This window comes from Paramisgurnus dabryanus, chromosome 11 (assembly GCF_030506205.2).
Source record: "Paramisgurnus dabryanus chromosome 11, PD_genome_1.1, whole genome shotgun sequence".
NCBI classification, from domain to species: domain Eukaryota; kingdom Metazoa; phylum Chordata; class Actinopteri; order Cypriniformes; family Cobitidae; genus Paramisgurnus; species Paramisgurnus dabryanus.
Window position 1 is genome coordinate 28,384,286 of NC_133347.1, and position 10,305 is coordinate 28,394,590.

The window sequence follows — 10,305 nt, forward strand, 5'->3', positions numbered from 1 at the left end:
ACATGGTATTCGCGCCAGTTTGTTATATTTTAAGCCTTTAAATCATTATAAGGTACATAAACTTCACTCATGTCCTACGAGGTTTGACCTATTAACCAATTTATATTAAACAATACAGATTTAGTCCTAACTGTGTTGCCTAGCAGCAGGCTCTTAAATTAGCTCTGAGGCTAACTCGCTACTGAACACTTACTGTACACTGTCAGGCACCTTTCATGTCCCTTCTATCCACTCTTCTGAATATTAAAGCAAAACTAAATATTCAGGTCCACACAATACGTGAAAAAATGACTTCGCGTAAATAATCCCCGCTCTTATAAATGTTGTTGTAGGGCCAACTGTCTTATTGTTTTGCTGGCTGTCGCGCCACACAGCGGATACTCTAACAACCTGGACTGGATCTGTGGGGCTGAGGAAAAACCCGAAATGGAGTTCTTCTCGTTTTCTTCTTCTTTTTTTAATGGCGGCGGCAACCAACGTAATTAGGAGCATTACCGCCACCTTCTGCTCCGGAGTATTATATTCTATTTACGAAACCCGTCCTTTTAAGAAATTAAACGTTATTATTTATTTTACTTGCCCATTCAATTACAGATTTAAAATGTACCACCTGAATTCCATTCTTCTTGATTTCCATTATCATACTATTTATTTCTTCTTCATATATCTTAAATTGAAGAATTGCATTAGTTCTGCTTTGCATTCTTTACATAGACCATTTGGATGCTTCCCTAATATTCTGAGTGTACTATTTAAATTGGAATGTCCCAACAACTTTCTGTTATATACAACCTCTTCTTTCCTTGTATAACCAACATGTCTTTTTTTGACTTACTTTGTTGATTAAATTAGGAATATTCCCTTTTAGTTGTTGCCCCATTTTATTTGCCATTCTGCAATAAACTTTTCCATATTAAAACTTTAATTTCAGTTTTGCTTAGAGAAATTTGTAATTCTATTTCTTCTCTCTGCAAAGCTTGTTTTGCTAATTTATCCACATTCTCATTTCCCTTTATACCTACATGTGATGGAAGCCAAATAAAACTTATTAAAATATAATTCTGAACCAATCTTGAATATATCTGTAAGATACTAAAAAGAATATCTTGATGACTGAATTTAAAATACCTGAAACTCTTTAAAGCTGAGAGTGAATCAGAACTTTTCCAGGTCTATAATCTTCTACCCACTGCAAGGACAAAAGTATGGCTATCAACCCAGTAACTGTTTTGGTTAACCATTCAATGCAAGCATGTGAAAAAATAGGTCATTGTAATGGCTCCCCTTGTGATGTGAGATGGGGATAATACTGCCCCTTTATCTGCACTATCCAACCACGGCACTGCCAGTAAGTGCAGAGATCAGCTCATTTGCATTTAAAAGGACACACCAAAAAAAGGCACATTTTTGCCCTCACCTACAAAGTGGCAATTTTAACATGGTATAATACCTGCCCGATTAAAACATTGCAAATAACATCAGAAGAAACAATAACATATCTTGTGTCACTGATACGCTGTAAACCAGTTCAATTTAAGATACATTTCTAGAGGCTGTTTGTCGTTTCAGGTATTCCCAAATAAAATTACTTTCAGTAATATGTAACAATATTTAGATTTAATGTTTCTGATACAGGTATTGTGATGTTCTTTATTTAGCAGTTATTAAGACAACAGTGCATCTTATTTTTCACATCAAAACAAGTATCGGTTCTCTACATTTTTAATGCTACTAAGTGTGAAAATAGAAAATAGTTCAGATTGCTCTGTATTTGTAAAAATATAATATTGATTACCCCTAAAATTGGTCATACTGTATACCATTGTGAGAGCGAACGGGCGGCTAAAAGGCAGAGAAAAACATTCATGAAGAATACGTGTTTTAATCTAATTTTAATTGTATTATACACATACATTTCCTACCCAGTTCATTAAAATATTTAGGATGATATTTACATATTGTCCTGAGGTAACTTTGCGCCTTGATTATAAGTGAATGAAGCCTGAAGTATAGTTCACACATACGCGTGGGGTCTTTGTATTGGGACTAGAGCGGCCATATTGACAGTTGCGATGTCCCTCTTTCATATACCAATTATGCATCTTGTTAATATCTTTGGTACAGTGCGTGCAATGCAAATTTCATCATGACAAAAGTATGCGCATCACCGGGGCTGCGTCTCAATTAGCTCCCTTCTTCAGTACAGTCCCGGCGCCATGGGCGGGCTTTAGGGGGCCGGGCCCGCCCTGTGAGTCACCAGTGCCCGCCCTGGACGAACCTGCGGTCTCCCTTCACCTGTTCACCAGCTCCATGTTTTTATCAATAGGCCACTGTTATTAATTAAAAGTTATTGTTTTGTACATATATAACTCCTGAATAAAAATAAAAATGTGTTTGGTCTGATTTAAAAAAAATATATATTTTAAACGTATTTGATTGGTTTGTCAATAGTGAGCGCGGATATGTTTGGTTGTTTGCTAAGCGCGCCACCGCTTAACGTTAAGACACGATTGAGTGCTGCCTGCAGTGAGACTGACACGTTATGGTTCTGCTGTTATCTTTCACTATTTTCGCTGCTGAAACAACAAAAACAGTCAACATTGCGTCTAAAATGTAAGTGGCTTAATATTAATTACTTGTTTAGTGAACTGTCATTAAATCTGTCACATTTTCAACCGTGATGTGATGCTGCTTAACTGTATCATGTTATAAAAAAATCCACATTTTACCGCAGTATGTTTAACCCACTTTGTTAACACACTTTGTGTTTGCTGTGCTTATTTGTTTAACTTTGCGTTATTACATTATGCACTTTCGGTCGCCATTGATTAAAGGATTCAAAATCATTATCCTGTTTTGGTGATTGTTATTGGCGTTTTTAATCAGACTAGGCAACTTGTTCGGTCGAGCAAGTAAAATTCTCTTTCACTTGACCTTTTAAAAAATCCACTTGTCTCTGATATTAAAGGGGCAATCAGTAGGATCTACCCCCATCTAGTGGTGGAATTGTATTTTGCATTCAAACGAACAGTGCTTTCTAGCTCCTCCCCTTTCCAAATGCGTGTTGCAACTACGGTAGCCGTTATGTAATCGCTGATCTCCTTGTCCGTTTCAGCTGGTTCACGTTTTCTGAATGAAAACGCGTTGTGGAAACGCGTTGGTAGGCAAGTGCTTTTTGTCCCTCTCTGCTATTATAGTTTATCAATATGGCGGAACGATATGGATGCCTCCTTGGACTTACCTGTTCAATGTAAGTAAAGAGAAGAAATTCTAAGCTTACAAAGAAAAGTCAGATCACTGGCAGAGGTCATTTGACACCAACGAGGACATATTTATGAATAAAGACATTGATTTTGATTAATAAAACACTTAAAATCCTACTTATTGCCCCTTTAAGCGGACAAGCGTTGATGTCGAGCCCTGCGACGTGTTTTATTTGCGTTTAGATTGCTACAGTAAGCTAGGTAGGTCCAATCTTTACGACTTCTCCGTTGTATTGCGTTAATGGAGAGGTATGTTAGTTCTTCTTCGCTTTTTTGTCCATTTAATTCATAATTAATGATATTATGCATTGCAGTGAGGTTGCTCTCATTTGTGCCCCCCTGAAAAATGAAATGCCCGTCCGTGAATTTGTGTTTGGCGCCGGGTCTGCTTCAGTAGTTAAGGCATTGGCCGTTTTAAGGGCTGTCTTAATCACGAAATCCTTTCAGTGCACTGAAACATTCGTTTCCTAAAAATCCCCACAATGCAATGCAAAAACCATGTTCCCTTACTGGAAATCACACGACCTTTTCTGAAGCTCGCCAACCTGTGTACACGATATACTGAGCTGATTGAGACACAGCCTGGGTTTTTGTAACCGTGCATACTTCGTACACATAGGTCGCACACAGGGCCTTGCACAGGGGGGTGGCCCGGTGGCTAGAGCAACTGCCCCTCTGCCCTAATCAGCTGAGGTGCCCCTCTCACCAACCGCCAACCCGGGTCAAAGTGTTCTGTTACCGCTCGTCTAAAGATCCACCTTTTCTGGTAATCCACTTCGTGATTTCCCGCCCACTACGCAGCATCTCTCACAATCTGTGTCCACTCTTTGAAGGGCGGAGACGACAGTTTGTTGTATTAACAGGTAGATTCATTACATTACCTCAGTGGTTGAGCTGCTCAATTAGTAATTTGGTAGTTTGAAGCCGAGAGAGGTCGTGTACTATATTTATTTTTGCTTGGTTGTTTTCTCGTGATCACGACTTAATTTTCTCCTTATCTCGAGATAACAGTTGTATTCTTGTGATGTGATTAAAGCTTACAAAAGAACATAATTTTTAGACAGCAAAAGCATATTTAGCTAAATTAGCATGAATGAACAAATTTGATTTTACTTCGCTCAAGATGAAACAGATTTGCCAATAATTCCATTTGATAGTGTGGTGAATTTAGGGACCGTCTATAAAGTATCTCCATATACGTTTCTACTTTAAACAGCATTAAAATGGAGTTACTTAAAGTTAACAAACAGTCACAAAACCAACTGTAAAGTGTTCATGTGGTTGTCAACTATGCACACATTTTTAGATGTTTTATTTTTATTCAAATAAACTGTTAAATACTATTGAAGATAGAAACGTATACATTGTTACTTTAGAGATGGTCCCTAAATTCACGAACATCAAACTTTATTTATTTATTAAGTCTATCGACAATGAGCTACGCGGCTACGCGTGGTAACCCAACCCATATATGCATCAGCAGTCCACTTCAAAATAAACGAATGTTATGGACAGGAAATTACATTATGGCATTTGGATTATCATGTCAGGATAACATGAAAACAACTTTTGTTATCTCGAGATCATGAGAAAACAAGCAGCAAAAATAAAAATGTGGATGACCTCTCTTGGCTTTCGTATGTTTTTGTATTTCTGTGGGTAATGATTTGCTCTTGGTCTTCTAAAAGTGCTAACAACTTAGCAAGTAAACATTCTAAGAATTACAGTGGTTGTCTAATATAAATAACACCAAATTTGCTGTTGTTGGCACACTTTGTAGACAAAAAATAAAAAACAATGTGTTCACAAAAAAAAAGAAGACTGCAAAGGAAGGCTGCAAAAGCTCTTCAAAATTGTAACCATGGATTCAAAGCTTCAGCACGTAAATCATATAGAATATTAAGCAGTTTTGTCACACTTTAATTCTTGTTATTAAGTATATTTTCCATTATAATCACTTCTCTTTTTCTGATACTAATCTATAACACATCATATTGTTAAAACCATATAAATTGTGCCCTCTCCCAGTGCCCCCTTTTTGGTTTGGGCCACTGCCCCTCAAAATGTCTGTGCACGGCCCTGGTCGCACATGTGCATACAGGAGTATGGAGTGTATTTTTTGCAATTCGTATGCATCGAATGAACCATGCTGGCTGTGCATTTGACTGTGCGTGTCTGCTTGCATATGTGTTAAAAACCTAGCAAGTGTAGGACTTGTCTTTACGGGATGTATGTGAATGCACACGCAGATTTCGGAAAATCATTGGCAGTGTGACAAACCCAGGGATGCATTTTCTGTGTATTTGTAAAGTGTTTACAATTTAACCTTTAATTTTTCTTGCAGCTGGTCTTGTCCTGTGGAAGATAACAGGGATCAAGTTTAAGGAATTAAGTATAATATACTATGTGTGAGAAACTGTGGTCGAATGAACCCAAACGCAAACTCACGAGGGGGTACACAACATGAAACACTAAACAGATACACTAAACTTGACAAGATATTTGGTTTAAGCTACCACACGAAACACGGGAACAGAACAAAATGAACCAGCACAGGACCAAGGATACAAAGGGATTAAATAGCAAAAACTAAACAAGATAACAAGGGAAGAACAGGTGATGGGAATTAACTAATGATTAAACCGTTAACAGGGAGAACAAGAGGGCGGGGTCAAGAGACGAGACACCGAAGGCACATGACTCGAAACACGATCATGAGCCTTCACATAAGACATGGGACTGTCAGAACCAAGCCATAATGACAAGACATAATATTAAACATGATACTATGGCCGGATCCTGACACTATGTGAATATTCTACAAATGATGGTACTGTATATGGTAGAAGGAATTTGGAAAATGTACAATAATATTTAATAATAACACAATAACATGTTCTTGTTCAACTATTAATAATTAACGGTGACCTGTGCATAAACTAGGGATGCACAGAATGTTAAAAAAACAGAATTATTCGATGTTCAGCCGAACAAGTGAAAAGACAAAATACATTTTACCTGTTTAAATACAGTTATATATTTTTTCAGATTCTGTTCAGTCAGAGGATAACAAAACATTTTCATTTAGAACAAATAGAATAGCTATAACAAGTCATAACAGGAACCGGAAGTCATAATAGATATTGTATAACAAACTTGAACTGACCTCTCACCCTGACAGCACAGAAGAGTAACAAGCAATCTTACTTATTATAGTTATACAACATCATATTGAAATAATTAAACCGTATATGACAATAAGAATATAGTAACAAATATGTAAATGGATAACTAACGCAACTGATTATACATGAAAGCATATTCATGTGCATTTAAGTGCTTAAGTATCAGTGGACTATCTCAAAGTACATTTTAAGTGATAAACTTTCTGCTACCAGTTGGTGGTGCTTTAACTGTGACTCACAATAGCCAAATTCATGTGATTAGAACCGATGACCAATCATTCAGTAACCTTGGTCATGAATGCAGAACATATGAGACACTTTCTGTTGTCATTTTTGCCATAATTTTTTGCATCTCCATGGTAAAACCATTTGAGATATCAAATATCAGCAAAACCAGTTGACCAAGTTTGGTGACAGTCACATAAATACACAAAGGATTATTTAAAAGTTCACCACATACATTTTTGACAAAATCTGAAATGGATGATGACTAGTTGTTGGGCGGGGCTAATGAATATCACTGCCATGAGAACAGTATTGGGTGGTTTCCCGGACAGGGATTATCTTAAACCAGGACTAGGCCTTAGTTTATTAGAAAATATAACTAGTTTAATCAAACATGCCTTACTAAAAACATTATTTGTGTGCATTTTGAGGCAAAACAAAGGGCACTGATGTATTTTAAGATATGTCAGCGCAAGTTGTTTTCAATTTGGACAGCTCTTACATTTATTTTAGTCTAGAACTAGTCTAATCCCTGTCCAGGAAACCGTCCCTACATGTACCAAGTTGTCTGGGATATGTGATAAATTTTGTTCCATAACATGACCCTTGCCACACCCAAGTGCCATCCTTGTATTGAAGAATAAATTTTACCCACATATAGAATGGCCTGAGGGTGAATTAATTAACAAATTTTCATTTGACAGTTTTTTACAGACGCTAGGACACATTTCTCAATACTTAGGTCACTTTTGCAAAACTCTTCACACAGTGAGAACAACAGAAGTCTATGTGGGCTAAACTGAGAATAAATTATCATTGCTTTGGCACAAAATGCATTCAATGACTACATCTCTCAAATTTCATGAATTCTTTTCTCACTCAGACACAACAACTGCCAAATCTCTTTATACATACAAGCCAATTTACACATGCTTACATACTGTTTTCAAAACTGTTTAACTTATGTTCAAAACAATAGCATAATACAAAACTGAATAAGACAGCAATTTGCTACATTTCTACAGTAATATTTTAATGAAATATATTTTAAATCTTAATAAAAATTAATGTTATAAAAACAATTGGTCAAATGGAGAAGACTGAGTAGATTAGCAGTACTATTGTATCCAGTGATGGGCAGTAACGCGTTAGAAGTAACGCGTTACTGTAATCCGATTACTTTTTTCAAGTAACGAGTAAAGTAAGGGATTACAATTGCAAAACGAGTAATTAGATTACTGTTACTTCCCCGTTAGCAGACTGCGTTACTGCGTTATTTTTTAATCTTGATTTTGTTTCGTGAGACTCTCTCGTGTCGTGACGCGCGAGTCGAGTGACAATGACGTATGAGCGCCGCGCCGTCAGTCAGTGTATTGTTGAACGTGAGAAGACAACATGGAGCGCTGAAGAGAACAAGACTATGCAGCGTTTAATGCTTGCAAGTACCGACATTACTTTGAGTTTAACCCAGTTAAAGGTGACAAAAACATCAGCGTCCGCTGTACACTCTGCGTGGGAATAAAACTTTTATCCACAGCGAAAAATTCCACCTCAGATCTAAGCAAACACCTAGCAAGCCGGCACAGCAATGTGAAACTTACTGAAAAAATCCCTGAACCCCCAGCTGACATGACCGCTGCGGCTCCATCTCATACACGTTCACGCGAAATCTGATGTAAAACAACAGACTATATATCTGTATTTCATGGATTATTGGACAAGCTGACGTGACCGCTGCGGCTCCATCTCACATTCACGCGAAATCTGATGTAAACAACAGACTACTATATTTCATGGATTATACGCATTTGTGGACAAAAATTGTCATTTGATGAATTTTATTAGACTGATTTCATGGGTTATTCACACAACTGACAGACCGGATTCGACTCGCGATCGTTATAAGGTAAGAAGTCCCGTTTATATTTTGCATCTAGTCATCTGGACTTCTGTAACAAAATACATTTCTGATGCTAGAGCATGTATCTCAAAACAGAGACAATCACCATACAATGATCCTAAACCCGTAGACCTTTTAAACGATGTATAGTAATGTTTACATTAATATTAGTAATCTTTGTAGACAGTATGCTATATAGATATTGTTTGCAGGCTTAGAAAAAAACGACGCCATCACGCCCACGAATTAGTGCGCGCCGAGAGGTTAAAACAGATAATGTTTCATTTGATTCAATTTCAGATGATGGAATATGCAGAAAGAATAGAATAAGCACCTTACGTTTTTTCCTTAAGTATGACACTTAAGGGGTAAATTCCCCTTACATACAGTAAGAGAATAATTTAAGGGTGTTGCATACAGTATAATCCCTTAAATGGTTCTCTTAGGTAAGAGTAATCGTTAAATGTTTCACGACAGCGACCCAGGTTTATAAAATACTATTGTTGCCATGGAGATGCAACAGAAAAAGCTTAAGGTTTTTTTTGCAACACCCTTAAGTTGAAATGAAACATAAGGGTGAATTTAAGGGAAAATTACACTTAAGGTGCTTTATGCAACTGGGCCCTGTTGCATACTGTAGCATATTCAGGTCGTGCATCATGTTTTTGAAAAGTAATTAGTAAAGTAACTAGTAAAGTAACTAATTACTTTTGAAAATAAGTAATCAGTAAAGTAACGGGATTACTTTCTTAGGGAAGTAATCAGTAATCAGTAACTAATTACTATTTCCAAGTAACTTGACCAACACTGATTGTATCTATCAGTTGATGGTGTGTATACAAATCCTTTTATTTTGGAATTATAAAAATAAACTACATAAAATATTGAAGAATTCTGCAACATGCCTGATTCATTCCAGTAACATATATTGCAGTGAATTATAAACAGAGAAATATTGTATAATGCTGTAGTGTTTTTTAGGTCATTGTTTTGTGGGTGACAAAAGGGGTTTTCACACTGCGCTTAACCCTGGGTTATCTTCATTCTAAACCCCGCTTTTAACCCTGGGTTAAGGAGCGTTTCACACCTGTAATTTGAAAGCGGTGTTAGCACCGCTTTTTACCCAGGGTTATGAAACCCTGCTCCGGAGCAGGGTTAGCACCGCATTTGTGGTGTTAACCCCGCATTGCGGTGCCAAGCGCATGCAGTGTGAAACGAAGCAGGGTTAGAATGTTATGACCCTAATTAAACACAGCTGAAGTAGCTAATCAAGGCTTGATAATTACAGACAGGTGTGTTGGAGCTGGGTTGGAGACTCCTGACCCTGGGTTTAGGAATGCACAGTGTGAAACGTCAAATGATGAATACCCAGGGTTATCTCTTAACCCCTGGTTAAGTTTGAACAGTGTGAAACATGAAAAAAATAACCAAGGATTCCGTTAACCCTGGTTTTAGAATAACCCAGGGTTAACAATTTCAGGTGTGAAAAGCCTAAACGTGTGTTTGTCGGATGTCAACCTTTGCTAGTGTTCTGGAGGAATGAGTTGATTTGAGACCTGAATAAAGTGTTTTGGTAGTTGTAGTGCATTTTGAATGTGAACTTAACTGCTTTGCCAAGCTGAAAGTTTGTTAGGAGAACTGCGTGAAGAGTTTTGCAAATGTGACCTAAGTATTGAGAAATTGTCACGACTGGGGTAGGAGAGACAGGACGCAAACGCAAGGTTCCAAATAA

General features: G+C 37.3%; 1 protein-coding gene across 4 annotated transcripts in view; it reads right to left on the minus strand.

Annotated features, from left to right (window-relative positions):
- Nucleotides 1–411, minus strand: part of kansl3 (KAT8 regulatory NSL complex subunit 3) — a 39,582-nt gene extending 39,171 nt beyond the window's left edge. For all 4 annotated transcript variants that reach the window (XM_065247688.2, XM_065247686.2, XM_065247687.2 and 1 more), the window contains exon 1: nt 194–411. The gene's annotated coding sequence lies outside the window, so the exon portion shown is untranslated. The remainder of the gene's footprint in view (nt 1–193) is intronic.
- Nucleotides 412–10,305: the final 9,894 nt, after the last annotated feature.